This window comes from Eptatretus burgeri, chromosome 12 (genome assembly GCF_056783735.1).
Source record: "Eptatretus burgeri isolate ZD-2024b chromosome 12, Ebu_testis_v1, whole genome shotgun sequence".
Lineage (NCBI taxonomy): Eukaryota > Metazoa > Chordata > Myxini > Myxiniformes > Myxinidae > Eptatretus > Eptatretus burgeri.
The window spans coordinates 13,707,605-13,726,617 of record NC_140972.1 but is presented as its reverse complement, the minus strand read 5'-3'; the positions used below and the strand labels follow the sequence as shown (position 1 = coordinate 13,726,617).

Genomic DNA, 19,013 nt, shown 5'->3' with positions numbered 1-19,013 from the left:
TGCTGGATTTTTTCTTTTTCTTTTTATGAGCAAATACAACCTGTCACTTTGACGGGTATTAAAGGGGGGGAGGAGAGAGAGAGGAAAAGTAGGAGCGAGAGGAAACGAGGGAGGTGGGGAGAGCTTTACCTCACCAAACATTGCTATACAATGTGGGAAGGAGGGGTGTGAGAAGGGGGTCAGAGAGAGAGAAAGGTGAGGGCTGAAGGTGGGGTTAGTAAAGAGAATGATATGTTATGCTTCATGACTGAACACGCAAATAAAAACAAACTCATGTCAGAACAGCTGTACACACAACACAGTTTATAATGTAATCTGCTGGAACATCTGCAAAAACTTTGTCCCAGTTCCAGAAAATTTGTGGGAAAATGATCCAACAGTAATCACTCAAAACATGGAAGTACCTACCACTCACGTATGACCTATTTATCTCATCGAGTGTCAACATCGAAAACAAAGCGTTGCGACCAGATATCAGATGGGTACAAAAAAGAGAAGAAGGCATTGCTTATTGAGGTGTTAATAGCAGTGATTTTTGACTAAACAATGTGGAAATCAAGAAAATGACCAAACACCAAGACCTCAAGAATGAAGTGAGAAGATTCCAGAACCTGAAGAATGCCAAAGTTGTACTGGACCTACAGGAATAATGACAAAGAACGTCAAATATATTTAACATGGAGGCAGTACTCCTGGGTGCTCACCTGGTCGTGGATGGATAAGATAATCGGGCAATCACTGGTCAGCATGGATGACCCACAAATATATAACAGAGAAGAAAGTAAATACCAATGGATGGTTTTTGTCTTTTTTTATTTTTATGCCATGAACAAACCGTGTTGTATCACGGGTGATAAAGGTTGTGGTCAAGTTTCATAGAAATTGTGTGTGTGTGGTTTCAGAAAAGAAAGCAATTTTTTGGGGACAACCCCCCATAGAAGCCCTTAGACCACAATTTTTTTAATGTCATGAACAAACATTAGTACATCACAGGTGATGAAGATGGTGGTCAAGTTTCATCAGAATTGTGTAGTTTCTGAGGAGAAAGAAAATGCTTTTTTTTTCTGAAACATTTAATTTTTATTTGTATTTACCTATGCCGAAGTGACGAGTCATATAATGGAATTACCAAAACGGGAAACGTCATGGAAACTAAAATTTCACATTGTCAGCGAGGCAGTTACCCCACCTGTTGCACCGCAGAACAACACGTGGCCAATGCAGGTGAGTAGCCCTGAACTTTGTTCAAGTCTATCTATATACAATATTCAGTGACATTGTGATAAACGGTTGATAAATGGCTCGCTTGGCATGCAATTGGTAATCACCTCCCAGAGGCGCCCAAAATGTCAAATATGTCCGAATTAGACAAATTAACACTTTTCTCGGAGTTGGAACTGCTTGTAAGTTCGATTCTGGAGCTTAAATTTTGTAATTCTCCTTAGTTTACGAGATACTTGCAGTGATCGCATGTACAAAAATGAAATAAAGCAACAAACGCTGACGTCTCCGGGCGTTTATAAAGGCCCTGTCACACATTGACGATTTAGCCAACGTATGCAAAATTGGGCTAAAACGCCGGCACACGTCGAATACGTTATGGGTAAGTTTGTATACGTTAAGAGCACGCTGAAAAACACTGCCATACGTCGTAGTACGCTGGCTTTCATCGTTGTACTTTGCGGTTGTCCTCAAATTTTAGCATGCTTGAAATTTTACGACTTATGCCAGCGTATGACTCGCACATTCCGTTACGCTGGCCACAAGTTGTAGACACGTTATGCGATCGTTGACACATGTCGACACACGTTACTTGTAAGTTACTCATGAGTCGAAACACGTCGAGGTAATGATTAGCGTACCCGAAACTTATTTATAACCTATTAGTAACGTGTTGTAGGCACGTTACACGATCGTTGCACACACGTCGAGGCACGTTATGCGATCGTTGACACACATCGAGACACGTTACTTGTAAGTTACTCATAAGTCGAGATAATGTTTCGCGGACCTAAAACTTATTTCTAACCTATGAGTAGCGTGCTTTGAACCTATGTGTAACGTACCTCCAACGCATATTGACGTATGTAGACATATTTGATTGACGTCTTCCGGACGACCACAGAACTTACTGAACGTGTTTCTAATTTACAGCTACTGTATAATGGCATATTGGCAGCGTTAAAAAAAAAACAACAACAATAACTTCCGATATTTCCTCACGTGCCGTTACGTCACGTCCGATTGCCTCTTCAGTTTGCTCATGTCTTATTCTTAGTTCCTCCTCTGTGAATATTTTCTGTTTGAGGATATTGTCACGTCGACGTCGAAACTTAAAAGCAAATGTCCGAATATATTTTAAAATTCGTGATAGACTAAAGAAAAAAAAACAACTACTTCAGATATTTCGTCACGTGCCTTCACGGAGCCAAGGAGAAAAAAGTTTCGGGTATGCTAAACATAACCTCGACGTGTTTCAACTTATGAGTAACTTACAAGGAACTTGTGTTGACGTGTGTCAACGATTGCATATCGTGCCTACAACTTATTCCCAGCATAGCGGAACGTGTGAGCCATACGACGAGTACGTCGTAAAATTTTCAGCATGCTTGCAATTTCACGACGTACTAAACGTACCACGAAATATGACAGCGTACTTCATCGTTTTTCAGTGTGCTCTTAACGTATTAGTCCGTAAGCTGGACCCCCAAATTTCAGAGATCGGTATCAAACGAGGGGCAAAGCGGCATGTCATTTTTTTTGGTGGGTCATAATGTTTAGTTTCGGAAATCGCTTGCTGGCCCTTCATGCAGGTTCGTTTTTTTAGCGATATCCGCTAGGGGGCGCGAGTAGGGTGTAAAAATAACAATTCCTTTTTTCGCGGTATTTTACGTCTATTCATATCCTGCATCTTATCCAATGCTCGACTGAGGTGATTTCCTATTATAAAGTCGATAAATCCTTAAATTTAGAGTGGAAATTAACTGCAAATGAATTGAATTTCAAATGTTTAAATGCGATTTTCTCTTTCACTGCACGCAGCTAATTTACGTTTTGTCAAGTTTGTTTTTCACCAAAATATATACATCTTTCTCATATTCTTGCTAGTTTGTAAGTAGAAATATTGTCAGAAATTGGAATCTGGTGAGAGAGTTGATATTGATATCACACATACACACACAAGCATTTAAAGGCCATTTTCCCTGCTAAAGCAGGGGTTAGCCTTGTGGGCCCCATGACAATCTTCTCCACTTTACCCTGTTTTCTGCATCTCCCCTTCTTAATCCCCTTGCCCACATTTCCTCTTCCACCACATTTAGCCAAGTTTTTCTCGGTCTTCCCCGTCCTCTACTTCCGACTACACTCATTTCCAACACTCCCCTCACCCAGTCACTTTCATCCTTCCTCAACACATGACCCAACCATCTCAACCTGTTTCTCTTCACAACCTCCATCACAGACTCTATTCCCATCATCTTCCGCAAGTCATCATTTGTCTTCCTCTCTCTCAACGATACTCCACACATCCACCGAACCATTCGCATTTCCACCCTTTCCAGCCTTTGTTGCTGCTCCATGTTCAGTACCCATGTCTCACTCCCATAAATCATCGTACTCCCCACACATGTGGCATACACCTTTCCCTTCAGCTTCAACGACGCTCCCCTCTTCGTCAGCACGCCACTCAGTTCCCGAAACTTCTTCCATGCACATCTCACTCTAGCAACCATCGAAGAGTCTGATCCACCTTCTCCATTCAGCATGTCTCTGAGATAGCAAAATGTTTTAACCCCTTCCAACTTCACACCATCTCCAAGATCCAACTCAACAATTCCTTCATCTGCTGCTCCCTCGATGCACACCTTACACTTGAATGTAGCTGCCACACTGGTTAATGACCCTCTCACCCCACTACATTTTCGATGAACCCATTCAGCACACATTGTACACCGAATGGAGTTCACTCCGACACCCTTCCTGCACACAGCACACGGCCACTTCCCAGTCCTTTCCACCTCACCACATGCTTTACCACTTGCCATCACCTTCGTCTTTCCGATATTCACCTTCAAACCTTTTGCCTCCTTTACATTCCTTCCACTTGTTCATCTTCTCCTTCAGTCCATCCATACTCTCTGCAATCAACACCAGATCATCTGCATACAGCAGCTCCCACGGTAAACCTTTCTTTACCGATATATATATATCTCTCCTGCAAATGACGTTGCGTTACCAAGTGCTTCTATCATTGACGGCATGGCCCTGGTCCATAAGATGAGTGGTGACAACTGAACATTTGCAGAAGTTTCCGAGGAGCTGTTCCAAACTGTCTTGCAGACCTACCCAGGCAGAAAACGCATAGACGTAGTCTTCGATGTCTATCCGGATTTCTCCATCAAGAATGCAGAATGAGTAAAGCGTGGTTCATCTCAAGGAGTCCTGTTTTCGGTTATCATCCCAAAACATAGAATAAAGAACTGGAGGCGTTTGTTGGCATGTTCTGCTAGCAAGGAAAACCTTACCCACTTCTTCGCTCAGGACTGGCAGAATAAACAGAACAAACTTGGTGGGAAGGAGCTGTTCGCGACATATGGTAGCAAGTGCTTCAGGATTACAGAAGATGGAGTCACATTAGATGTTCAGCAACTTGCTTCAAACCAGGAAGAAGCTGATACGCGGCTATTGTTGCATGCAGCTCATGCCGGGAAATCCAAGTTCAAGTCAGTCGTCATAGTGTCAGAGGACACTGATGTCTTGATCTTGTGTCTGGAATTCTGCAGGAGGATACCGTGCAGGCTATACATGCGCGTCGCTGCAAAGGGCAGGAACAGGATACTTAGCATTGACAAAATGGAAGAAATGATGGGGGATGAAGTTTGTCTGGCCTTGCCTGGTCTACATGCATATACTGGATGCGATACGGTCAGTGCCTTTTCTGGTGTAGGCAAAATCAAAGGCTTCAAGCTGATGTACAAGGAAAAGGTGTTCCGTGATACTTTCACAGCTCTAGGCGAAACCTGGTCCCTCACAATTGACATGTTGTCGGCACTGAAGTCATTCACCTGTCGCCTATATGCAGCCAGGACTCCCGAGACGGGCATGAATGCCCTGAGGTTCAGCATGTGGCGAGCGAAGAAGGGGGGAGTCGAGTCTGGACAACTACCTCCATACAAGGACTGCCTGGAACAACATGCACATCGAGTAAACTATCAGTGTGCAGTCTGGCGACAGAGCTTGGAGGTCAATCCTGATGTGCCAGCTCCTGAGCCTGGGTATGGCTGGGTCGTTGTAGACGATGACAATCTGGATGTTCTGTGGATGAGTGGTCCACCTGCACCACAAGTAGTACTAGAGTTCATGTCATGCAAATGCTGCCATGTTTGTGAACTCCCAACCTGCGAATGTATCGTCAATGGCTTGAAGTGCACAGATGAGTGTAGGCTGAAAGACTGTACCAATATGACAGACGACATAGAGGACAACCTTACCGATGGCTATACTTCAGAGGAAGAATCTGACAGTAGGGAAGAATAAGTGCAAAGTTCAGAATCAGACAGCTGTTATCATTGCCTCCCACTATGTTGTATATAATTACCAATAAAACGTAGTAGTGAACATTGTATTTTCGGGGTACTTGTGGCTAATTACTTATGGCCACAAGTCTACAGTGTCAAAAAAGAGAAAGATCAAGTCTGGTTTAGTCTGTCGTGTATTCCGAATCATATATTTGGGGCCTGTTACATCCCCCCTGTCGGATTCCCCATACTTTCTACTCAATGTTTTTGCTACCATACATGAAAAATGCATTAACGAAGAAAAGGTATTTATTATGGGCGACTTTAATGCACGAATACCAAACCTCGAACGTTTTAACTCGCAAAACGGTTATTACACAAGAAACCCAGACACAAGATCAAACCAACATGGTCAAATTATTTTCGATTTGTACAAAGAGCTGAACGTTCAGCCTATAAACCACTTCAATAATAACAATCTTCAGTGACGGCGGGATGACATTTCGACAACGTAAGATATAGATCTCGCAATTAGACTGGACCTTGTGCTCTACAGAAAACATCTCGTTAATAAAATCATTTGAAGTTATTCGAGACGAAAATCTCCTGACTAATCATGCAGTCCATGAAAGCTCTTCTGTTACAACTATAATGAACAGCGATCCGTCTTCCGTTACAAAATTTTCCCACAAAGTTCTTAAACAGATTTACGACTATTGATTCTTAACAAAAGTAAAATTTTCCATCTTGACTTATAGCATACCGCTCCATGAACACTACTAAATTCAGTTTATATTAATGGACTACTACTATATATCTAAGATGTGTATACTTTCATGCTTTACCCTCTGTATGTGATGGTGGTCAATAAATAATAATAATATTGGACAGCGGCAGTATGCTTTAACATATTGTGATGTCGGCGTGACATTTTCTATGCTGACTGCAATCAACGGCACTTTTATTTGGCACAGACTTGCCTCTTCCCATTTCAGTTTGCAAATCGAGAAAATGCCGACTAGTATGGGCTCCAGTCGAACTTCTGCAAAGTCGGTCTCGTTGATTTTAAAGATATTGGAGAAAAACGCGTTTGAAGATTGAAAAAGTAGTTCATTATCATTAAATAAATTACATATATAACGTAATTACACCATATTATTGTCATCAAAACACAAATTGATCTTGACAGTTAGATAATATATACATTTTACTTCGCAAACCTGCAAAGAAAAAAAAAATCGGTTCATTTGACCCTCAAAGAGCGCCCCCAAGCGGATAACGCCGAAAAACGAACATGGATGATGGGCCAGCAAACATTTTCGTGAAATATAGGTTATTTCTCACCAAAAAAGTATGGTCTCCCTTTGCCCCAAATTTGATACTGAATTTTTATCTAGCTCACGGACTATATACACAACTTACCCATACCGTATTCAATGTGTGCCAGCGTTTTAGACACATTTTTCATTGGTCGGCATACGCTGGCTAAATCGTCAAGGTGTGACTGCGATGTTGACACTTCCAATTCTCAGGCGGTTATGATTTAAATCGGCGTGTGGCAGGTTTTTAACAGAGAACGCCACGAGTTCGGCGGCGATACGTGCAGCGCGCTATGCCTAAGTTAAACTATCGTTGGGCATAGGTTGTGAACGCCGACAACAGGCTAAGCATTCGTTGGTTTAAGTTATCTATAAGACAACGAAACATTCTGTGCCCGTTACTAATATGTTATGCATACGACCAACACGTTATGAATACGACCAAAACTTTTTAAAAAATCAAAATTTCAACGTACGCCAACGTTTTACATACATTTTTATACGTTGCCATTGCTGGCTAAATCGTCAAGGTGTGACAGCGCCTTAAGCATTGCAATGTACCCAGCGATTCGTAGCTATGATGGACAGACATTCGATATATGAATGAGGAAAGTTTAAAAAAAAAAATCACTATTGTTAAGAAATCGTTGTGGCCTGTTCCAAATCAAGGCGAGGTTGAGCAGGCCAAAAAATATGACGGCTTCAGACCCCAGCGAGGTTATATAGGATATGCCTGAAGACCCCAGATAGCGAAGTGGCCGAGGATCGCCTGATGAAGGAAATAATTAAACAAGGCCTTTAATTATCTTCAAAAGGGGTGTTTTAATTAACCCAAACACCCAATTTTCACTCTTGCACTTCCTTGGAGTTTTCTTGGTATGCATGCAAAGTTTCAGGCTGCTAGGTTTTTATAGTTTTGGAGTTATGGAGGGACACACTAATACACACACACACACACACCAATTGACATTTTTAGTATAGATTTATTAAAGTCTGCTTTCTGATTAGACATTTTCTCGATTGTACAGGTGTAGAGGGAGAGACACAACAGTGGTTGCAAAATCAAGGAATACAAGAAAAAGAGCAATCAGAGATTGCAGACCCTCACCAGGACTTGTTTTGTGTGGTGCTTGTGTAGTTTTGTGTGGTGTTTGTGTACTGGTGTGTTACGTAATGAATAAGAGACATAATTAGAGTTGCCACTTTATAAATGCTGGCAGTGATGATGGGGTACCAAGACGTCCCACTTTATTCTGACACCTGACCCTGACCTATGACGTTTTTTTATTATTATTATTATGCAATTGAATTCAGAATTAGATTAAAATAAATTCAATACAAATCAGATGGATGACCAACTAGGTACAGTCCTGCATTGGAGTCATCAGAAGGAACCCAAACAAGCAAAAAGAAAAGGTGAAGTCATCAGGAGGAACCTGGATAGGATTCACATTTCTGCTGCTACTCCTCTACCCTTAAACCCATCCAGGCACAGCCAAGTGAACCTTATCATAAAAAATAAATATAAAAGAACCCAGATCAAAAAATTAAATAATTCTGGCTGCCAGACCATGTGTCCGATCAAGTTAAAATTTAAAACATATTCCCCATCACTACTGGATCATAACTGTGAAGTTTCATATCGATTGATTAAGTGGTTCCAGAGAAAACATTATTTAGTATTTTTCTCAAATCCAATATGGCTGCCAAACCATGTGACTTGTCAATTGCTCCTAAACAAACTTGTACACACATGACTTGGGGAACATTTGTGTGAGGTTTCCCCTCGATCTGTCCAGCCGTTCTGGAGAAGAAGATTTTCATGTTTTAGGGTAAATCCAATATGGCTGCCAAACCATGTGACCTATGACATCATATGTATGAGCCTTTTGTTCCTCATGGATAGGCGGTGGTCATATGTGTAAAGTTTCGCCTCAATCTGTTCAACCATTTCAGAGATTTATGAAGGTTTTATTTATTTATTACAATATGGCTGCCGAATCACATGACCGATGATGTCATCAAAAATTTTTGTGGACCATTTTATCCCCAGATGACCCTCAAAAATGTTCATGCTGATCGGATGTAGCATTCTACATATGCAATGATAACGTCATAACAAAGAGACCTGTAACGTCATTAAAAAAATCACTCATTCCCCATGAGGAGTACTTGCTTTGTGTCAAATTTCAATTTTTCCCTTGGTGCAGTTTCAGAGATACAGAGGTCCAAAGTTTTTCCGTTTTTCCAATATGGCTGTCATGTAGATGAGGGATGCGGAGAAAAACACAAAAGTTCTGTGTGGATAAACACACAGACGGACAAACAGACAAACAAATGGACCCAAATGAAATACCGTCTACTTCGGCGAGGGTAAAAAATTAAATAAAGCACCAAAATGTTCATAATTAAATTTTTAAGATGACTCCTCAACCATTGCCACTATCACCCCCTCTCCCAACTCCCCACCAGTGTTGTTTTCAAAGTTTAACATGGACTAAAATCGGCATAAAAAATATGTACAAAGGTAGTTGATGATTTCATAACTGCTGTGAAAACATGTTTTGATGCAAAATAAAAATCATAAACGAAACCAGTTCATTGTTGAACTTCATTTTCCACTTGAATCGCCAACGGAATATTCTCCTCTTTAATTGCTTTCACTTTTTGCAACTCTGCTGCTTGGTTTGTATCTTGTATTCCTAAAAAAACAAATTGTGCAAATAAAATATATAATAGGTCACATACTTGCAATTTGACTGTCAGGTGGAGAAAGAGAACATTGATTTAAGCTTTCAATGAAAGAACAACGACTATTGCACGTGGAGAAGGGAAATATGGCACAAGGAAAAGCAGTCACAGGTTAAAGGTATCTGCCCCACCTGACCTACGTCCGTGTTACTAATCTGCCCCACCTGGCCTGTGTCCGTGTTACTAATCTGCCCCACCTGGCCTGTGTCTGTGTTACTCATCTGCCCCACCTGGCCTGTGTCCATATTGCTAATCTGCCTCACCTGGCCTGTGTCCGTATTGCTAATCTGCCCCACCTGGCCTGTGTCCGTGTTACTAATCTGCCCCACCTGGCCTGTGTCCGTGTTACTAATCTGCCCCACCTGGCCTGTGTCCGTGTTACTAATCTGCCCCAGCTGACCTGTGTCCGTATTGCTAATCTGCCCCACCTGGCCTGTGTCCGTATTGCTAATCTGCCCCACCTGGCCTGTATCTGTATTACTTATGTGCCCCACCTGGCCTGTGTCCATAATACTAATCTGCCCCACCTGGCCTGTGTCCATATTACTAATCTGCCCCACCTGGCCTGTGTCCGTATTGCTAATCTGCCCCACCTGGCCTGTGTCGGTAATACTAATCTGCCTCACCTGGCCTGTGTCCGTATTGCTAATCTGCCCCACCTGGCCTGTATCTGTATTACTTATGTGCCCCACCTGGCCTGTGTCCATAATACTAATCTGCCCCACCTGGCCTGTGTCCATATTACTAATCTGCCCCACCTGGCCTGTGTCCGTATTGCTAATCTGCCCCACCTGGCCTGTGTCGGTAATACTAATCTGCCTCACCTGGCCTGTGTCCGTATTGCTAATCTGCCCCACCTGGCCTGTGTCCGTAATACTAATCTGCCCCACCTGGCCTGAATCCGTATTGCTCATCCCATTCATATCACATCACAAGTTTGTTCACCTTATTGACTCTTTTTCTCCTTATATTTTCCAACAAAAACCTTTCTTGTTTTGCCTAAATACACCTTCCTAAAGCCTTCCAGCAAATGATTTTTCACCAAGTATTTATTTTAACCCACCATCTTTTATTAGCTCCCGTTTGACTTGGTCCAAAACAGGGACTTATGGATTTGGTCTTTATTTTGTGTGCGTCCACAACCATGTCTCAGACATGTATGGACCGATTTTATTCGCACTTGGCACAAAGACAACATATGATGGTATACATACTGTATGTACGTCATTTTTTTTTCGACATAAAATCCAAGAGGGCCGACTGGTAGCCATTTTAGTTGTTTAAAAAAAAACCCCTGGTGTCAAGGAAACACAAGGAAATTAGACACAGGAGGCCATTCAGCCAATCATGCCTGCGTCACATCAACACCACACTAATTTATTAACAAAAGATCAAAACAACAAAATGCATGTATATATATATATATATATATATATATATATATATATATATATATATATATATATATATATATATATATACATATATTGTTACAAGCCGTGGGTCAGCCGCCAACCGACCGCTCTGAACAGAGCCACAAGTCGAGTCGGCCCGACCGATCGCCCAGAATATAGATCGCCGCCCGGATAACTCCGAGCGACGGGTCCTTGTACAAGAACCGAAATACGCCAATCGGCAGATCACGTGGGGTAGGGTTGATTGCCAATCTTCAATGTACCTAAATACCCACGTGATCCAACTACCGGGGTATTCCACCCTCGACGGAACTCGTACGTAACAAACCGCCGAGGCAAGCTTGTCCGTGCGCTATTCCGAGCGGCGTAATCGCAGAGAACCGTCGGTCCAAATGTCCCCCTATTATGGCAAACCAACGGCTTTCTAACTCCCAACACACGAAATGTTCAGTCAATGAGGGAATGGACGCAACGAGCAGGTTTACATTCACACAAGGACATTTATTATAATGAAACATGTATGCAATTAAATAAGGCAAAACACGTATGCAATTATACAAGCAACAAAAGCACGACAAAAGAACTACAACCGTCTACTTATTATGTACAGTCATTTACACTTAACAGCAGTTCCTACTTATTAGACGGGCCCACGGACACACGTACGCGCGCGCACACACACACACACACACACACACACACACACACACACACACACACACACACACACACACACACACACACACACACACACACACACACACACACACACAACGGTGGCTGAGGCCTTTAATCACGAGCTCCAGCTCGGAGGACAGGTGAGCTGAAACTCAGAGCTTGACTCGAACCTTTCCACCTCGTGTGGTCTTCAACTTGTCCAGACCCGGGCTCCAGCGAGAGCGAGCTGGATCCAATCGCCGCGATCCTTCCTGAGCTCCCGCGAATCCTCCCGCACTTCTCAACACGTGTCGGTGAGATGAGGCGCCGATCCTTCCTGTCGATGTGTCGCTTCCCCGAGGAACCAACTCCAAGAAGAGGCCGACGCGTCGCACCAAGCCAGGAAACAAAATGGAGAATGACAAGCTCCACGAACCAAAAGGAAGAGGAAGAAGAGGAAGAAGCCTCCACTCGCAGCTCGAGCCGAACAACCGGTTCAAGTTCCTTCCAAAACAAAGCAGCAGTCAAAGCTCACTGAGCCAGCCGAAGCAAAACGCTTCCGAAGGCCTCAAGCCAACAAGCCAAGCAGGACCCGATGGCTGAACGACTGCTCTCTCCGAAGTAAAAAAAGCTTACTCCTCCCACGGGACTCAGCACACAAACTCTGCCCACGGGACTCAGAACGGGACTCAGAACGAATTCTGCCACGGGACTCCCACGAACTCAGCCCTACCACGGGACTCCCACAAACTCTTTTGGGACTCTTTACGAACTCTGCCACGGGACTCCCACGAACTCTTTCGGGACTCTTTCTGAACAAAGAAAAGATGTCCTCTTTATCCTTTGCACCCCTCCCCCGCACCCGGCGTGACTCATACCCTCATGATCCACCCCCCGCTCAACCACGGGTAGGAGGGAGTTGTTGACGTCACCGCAGGGTTCTTCTTCCTCTTCGCAGAAGAGGGGGAGGGATGTCTCCATTGTTTGTGAGCTATCTAGGGAAGATGCACTTATCGACATAGCTGACTAAGGGAACCTGTATGTTGTGTGCAATTGAATTCCAAATTCGTAACAATATGTACATTGTACATACATATATATTCTTTAAATCGTGTTTTTTTTTTGGTAGTTTTTGTATTTCTCCGCCCCCCACCCCCACCCCAGGGGAGGAGGCATGGGCTTGGTTTAAAAACACACAACATCAACCACACAACACCCCTTGATGAGACCCCCATCAACACCACTCCATACACATGCACACAATCACCCATCAATGCTCAAACTACCTCAAAGCCCTATCAACATCCCCATACCCCTCCATCTCCATAACTTCCAGGTACCTATCTACAGTAATTCTAATTTAAACTTATCTACTCTTTCTGCTGCCACTACCTTTCCAGGGAGGCTATTCCATGCATTAACTACTCTCTGAGTATAAGTCCCCTACCTTACTACCATCTTAACTCCCTGCTTTACTCTCAGGTGATGGCCCCTGGTCCTATCACCATCTACTCTGTTGAATAATTCATCTGCACTTATTTTATCTCCACCTTTCATCATCTTAAACATCTCTATCATATCTCCTCATAACCGCCTCCTTTCTAGTGAATAAAGCCCTCTCTCCTTCAGCCGCTCCTCATAGCTGAATCGAGCTTGGCCCGGAATCAATCTAGTTACCCTGCATTGAACCCTCTCTATGGCATCTATGTCCTTCCTGAGTTGTGGTGACCAAAACTGCACACAATATTCCAGTTGTGGCCCTCACTAAATTCCTCCACAATGTTAAAACCACCTCTTTTGATTTATAAATGATCCCCCTCCGAATACAACCTAAAACCCTATTTGCTTTACCTGTAGATACCTGACACTGTGCTGCCTGCTTACCTCCCATATCTATTACCACCCCCAGATCCTTCCCCTGAGTGTCACGCTCCAAAATTACCTCTCGCATCCTGTAATCTCTATTTTCATTGTTCTTTCCCATCCCCACCACCTTACACTTGTTCAGGTTACATTCCATTTGCCAATCTTTTTCCCAATCGATATCAATACTCTCCTGAATCTGATCACCACCCCCTCTTGTATCCACCTTACCTCCAAGCTTTGTGCCATCTGCAAATTTGGAAAGCCTACTTTTCACCCCACTAACCAAATCATTGATGTAAATAATGAATAGAAATGGTCCGAGTACTGATCCCTGAGGTACCCCACTACTTTCTTCCTCCCAGCAAGACATCCTCCCACTCACAGCCACTCTTTGCTTCCTACCACGAAGCCAGTTTGCAATCCAATTAGCTACCTGGCCAGCCACTCCACAAGCCCTCACTTTGGTTCACAACCTCCGATGTGGTACCTTATCAAATGCCTTCTTAAAGTCTCGATATACTATGTCTACTGCCTTTCCATCATCCACCCAATCAGACACTGCTTCATAGAACTCTTAAATATTTGTTCAACAGGAACTACCTTTGGTAAACCCATGCTGACTACCTTTAATTAGTTTGTATTTGTTTAAATGGTTCCTCCTCTGGTCCCGAATTAATGTCTCCAACACCTTCCCCCCAACTGAAGTCAAACTAACAGGTCTTATTCTTCTTCTTCTTCTTCTTTCAGCTGCTCCCGTTCGGGTTCGCCTCAGCGGATCATCCGTATGATCCGCATAGTGATTTGGCACATGTTTTATGCCGGATGCCCTTCCTGATGCAACCCTGGTCGCCTCTTACGACACAGGGATATGGTACACCTATTTTAACCGGGGTATACACCGGCCCAGTACACTGGTACTCACTTCTCCGACCTCGGAAGGATGACAGGCTGAGTCAACCCCCTGGTGTATTAATTCAGTGGCTCAACGGGGCTTGAACTCAGGACCTTTAGGATCCCAAGCCGCTCCCCTAACCACTGCGCCAACACCAGGCTTAAACTAACAGATCTATAGTTCCCCAATTCTTCTCTGGATATTTTATTAAATCGTGATTTTACATTTGCTACTCTCCATTCCTCCGGTACTTGTCTTGACTCCAGTGAGCAATTGAACATATCCCTTAACATCTCGCTTACCTGCTCAGCCACCTTCAAAACTCTCGGGTGCATATTACCTGGCCCCGGAGCTTTATCTACTCTTAGATTTCCTAGTTGTTCCTTTACTTACTCCACTCCAACCTGGATCTTCTGTAAAAGCCCTTCTTCACCTCCTCGATAGATACTCTCAGCTATTGGCAATTCCCTGATTGTTCTTGTGTAAAAATTGAAGCAAAATACCTGTTTAATAAGCTTGCCATCTCACCTTCAGGCTTCATCACTAACCACTCTCCCGGTGCCATTCCTCAATGGGCCCACACTGGTCCTAACTTGTTCTTTTCCCCTGATATACTTTAAGGATGCCTTGCTGTTATGTTTAATATTCTTAGTCATGTCCTTCTTCTCGTACTCTCATTTGGCTTGCCGAGTTATTTTCTTAACTTGCCTCTATTTCGAAAAATGTAGAAGAATGTACATGTTTAATCAGCTCCTCACCCACAAAAACTGTCTCCCATACCTCATTTCAACCAATTTCTATTGCTATACCTTCACCACTACCTGTATATGCTGAACCGCCACCACTGACTGTACCCGCTGCACCGTCGCCAACGCTTCACCGTCGCCACCGCCTGCCCCCGCTGCGCCGCCGCCACCGCCTGCCCCCCCCCCTCCCGCTGCGCCGCCGCCACCGCCTGCCCCCCTCCCGCTGCGCCGTTGCCAGCACTGCCCCGCTGCCCCCTCGCCACCACCTGCCCCCGCCACTGCTGCACCGTCGCCACCGCCTGCCCCCGCCACTGCTGCGCCGTCGCCACCGCCTGCCCCCGCTGCGCCGTCGCCACCACCTGCCCCCGCTGTGCCGTCACCACCGCCTGCCCCCACTGCACCATCGCCACCACCTGCCCCCACCACTGCTGCACCGTCGCCACCGCCTCCCCCCGCCACTGCTGCGCCGTCGCCACCGCCTGCCCCCCGCTACGCTGTCGCCACCGCCTGCCCCCGCTGCACCGTCTCCACCGCCTGCCCCCACTGCACCGTCGCCATGCCAATATCCTTGGCAACCTCACCACACCGAAACCATCTATTATCTTCAAATTTCTCACATTCTGCTACTTGCTGCAAAAAATCTATCTGTTCCTTCAACCTAGTAATAACTATCCTCAAGTGGGCCGTTTCCTCACATTTCCTCCAACAGTAAGAACCCTCTGCTTTCCCTATTGTTGAAATAGGCCACATTGAGCAACTATCACATTTTATGAATTCCTCTTCCTTTCTCCTTCGGTCTCTTTATACCCTTTTTCATCCCCATACTCCCAAAGCCCCAACTGAGTTCACGCTAAACTTAACATGAGGCCTCCCCCTGCTTCTTTCACTAAATTAACACAAATACCCACTAAAACTGTTATGAACACAAATACCGCTTTATAAATACAGTTCTACAGCCCCTGACACAAATCACGATAACAAAATACACAAAGCAACACACAAAAAACACTTGTTTTGTTCTGGTCGAACTTACCCTCTTGCGAACTACCCACTGATGGTTCCCATTGAACTTACAGACACGAGGTACAAAACCATCGGAACCTCGATGTAAGACGGACATAAAACAGGTAACACATAAAGCTTAACTTTCCGACGACAGAGCAAGAAGGCAGGCTCACGAACTGCCCCAACAATGTATTAACAACAGTAATATTTCAACACAGTCGAACACGTCCTCAACCATTGGTCGGACAAGCATTTACCGATGTTGTTCGAACTTCGAACAGAAAATGAATGATGGCTTACATATGCATCTCATGTGTTTTTACGAGATCAGATCAAAGATGGCCGACTGGCGGCCATTTAAGTTGTAAAAACCCGATGTTGAACACCTCCTCAACCATTGCTCGGACAAGCATTTACCGATGTTGTTCGAACTTGGCACACATAATGAATGATGGCTTCCATATGCACGGCATTTTTCAAGATCAGATCCAAGATGGCCGACTGGTGGCCATTTTCTTACTTGAATGTTTCCCCAACCATTTCTCTGACATGCATGGTCCAATTTTGTTCAAACTTGGCACAGGAACAGTACATAATGGCGTACACTTGCACCTAAGTTTATTTTGCAATCTGATTAAAGATGGCCGACTGGTAGACTGACGGCCATTTTAGCTGTCCATAAATATGGGCTAGCCCTTTAACTCCACACATCAAAATTACTAAAACAATGGGGGCTACGACATTTAATTTTATTTTATTTAAAGGGGGCAGAAATTTTTTTTTCGTATTTTATATGACTCCCTCCTTTTTTTTTTTACTTGTTTTCCTGTAACTTCATGGAAAAATTATCTTCGTTTTTGACCTTTCATAATCCTTCACTCGGCATGCACAAGTTGTGCATCATCACACCTTCACTCTCTTCCATTATCTCATTTTCTTTTTACCCCCACCAGAGGAGAGGGTATTGCATTCGGGTCCGTTTGTTTTTGTTACTTGTGAAAATCGAATATTTCTCCAGTATGGTATTGGTTGGTTGCATGCGTTATTTTGTTTGTTTGTCTGGGGGGTTGTTTATTTTGCACGTTAATCGCCTTAAACCGATCTTCACAAAACTTCACTGCCTGCTAGTTTTTGAGGTCAAAAGGTCAACAACTTAGGTGAGATTTCTAAAATCCTCAATTTTCATCCAATTGACTTGAAATTTGAACAGGATTTGCATATCAGATCACTGAATTGAACCACCAATTATTTTTGAGGTCAACATAGGCCAAAGGTCAACAACTACTTTGGTATTTCTAAAATCCTCAATTTTCATCCGATTCACTTGAAATTCGAAGAAGATTTATATTTCAGGTCACTAATTCAACCAGCCAATTAGTTTTGAGGTCAGCATTGACCAAAAGGTCAACATAGGCCAAAGTTCTACAACTTAGGTGAAATTTCTAAAAAAACAACCTCAATTTTCATCCCATTGACTTGAAATTTGAAGAGGATTTGCATATCAGGTCACTGAATTCAACGAACAAGTATTTTTTAGGTCAACTTTGGCAAGATTTCTGAAATTGTCAATTTTTATCCGATTGACTTGAAATTTGAACAGGGTTTACATATTTGGTCATTGAATTCAACGAGCAGTTATTTTTAAAGTCAAATTTGTTTAATGGATTTCGCAAGTGTCGTGCTGTGCTTGACATTTTTCTTGTTATCTTGCCAAAACGAAGTTTTTGCAAGATATGTTAGTCAGCTTGTATGTTTTTTTTTTTGTTTGTTTGTTTTTTTGTTTGTCTGTAATCACATATAAATAATTCTGCAGAGCACAGTTATCATTGGAAGTTTTTGTAACTTCGCTTATCAGAGGCCTATAGAGGTCGCTTTCAGCGCATAAAATTTTGAAGGTCAAGGTCAAAGGTCAAGGTCACTTTGTCGCAAATCAGTGGAGTCGACGAAACCCTTATTTTCTGAGTAATTTTAATCGGATCGTCTTCAAACTTCATGGGAATATAGTTCATGGTCTGGCGCTCAGCTGATTAATCTTTGGTGGCGATTGGCCTTGACTTTCATGGTTAGCACCTCAGGTCAAACATATTTGACCCCAAGGTCAAATTTTCAAGTTTTAGGAACCATATTGTGTAGTACCTCAAATTGAACACCTCGATGAGTGCTTTCTAGATATGTGAAGCTTGAGACATTATGACATCATTTGGTGACGTTATGAGGCAAACGCATATTTTTCATGGTTACTCGAGAACGATTCTCATCGGAATCTCTCATAGGCAGATATTCCTCAAGGAGTCGCTCCTGGTGGATAGCAGCTCTGTTCACCTCAGTGTGACTTTAAAGAAGTCACACGTGGTCACCTTTTGGCAAGATACGGGTCACCCTGCGGGTGACATTGGTTTTTTATTTGTTTGTCTGTCCGTCTGTCCACACATGTGCTCACGGAGGCCATAAATGGCCAGCCACCTGGTGGTAGCCAAAGTTGTACGTTATCGTTTTTCAATCAATTACCTCGAAAAGGATTTACAATTGGAATGCAAGTACATCTACAAAGTACATACTATAAACCATACATCCAAAGCACAAAACAAGTCCTAGCGAGGATCTGCAATTTGATTGAGCTTTTTTAAATGGGATATACGCCTCATATTGTAGCTGTCACATACATAGACATAGACAAATACATGGGACACAACAGAGGACTGTTGACAAGGCAAACACAGCCACTGAGCTTGGGTAGCATGCCGTTACTTCCCAGGGCACTCTGGCTACCAGCGACACACATTCAACAATGGCGCCACCTTTCTCACCACACTTAGCGGGGCATTTCCTAAGGAGGAATTTCTTCC

The 19,013-nt window shown here is 43.5% G+C and overlaps 1 protein-coding gene across 5 annotated transcripts in view; it reads right to left on the bottom strand.

Annotated features, from left to right (window-relative positions):
- Positions 1 to 7,798: 7,798 nt before the first annotated feature.
- LOC147015130 (uncharacterized) overlaps positions 7,799 to 19,013 on the bottom strand; it is a 39,039-nt gene continuing 27,824 nt past the window's right edge. For all 5 annotated transcript variants that reach the window (XM_085849601.1, XM_085849603.1, XM_085849602.1 and 2 more), the window contains one exon: positions 7,799 to 9,537. The gene's annotated coding sequence lies outside the window, so the exon portion shown is untranslated. The remainder of the gene's footprint in view (positions 9,538 to 19,013) is intronic.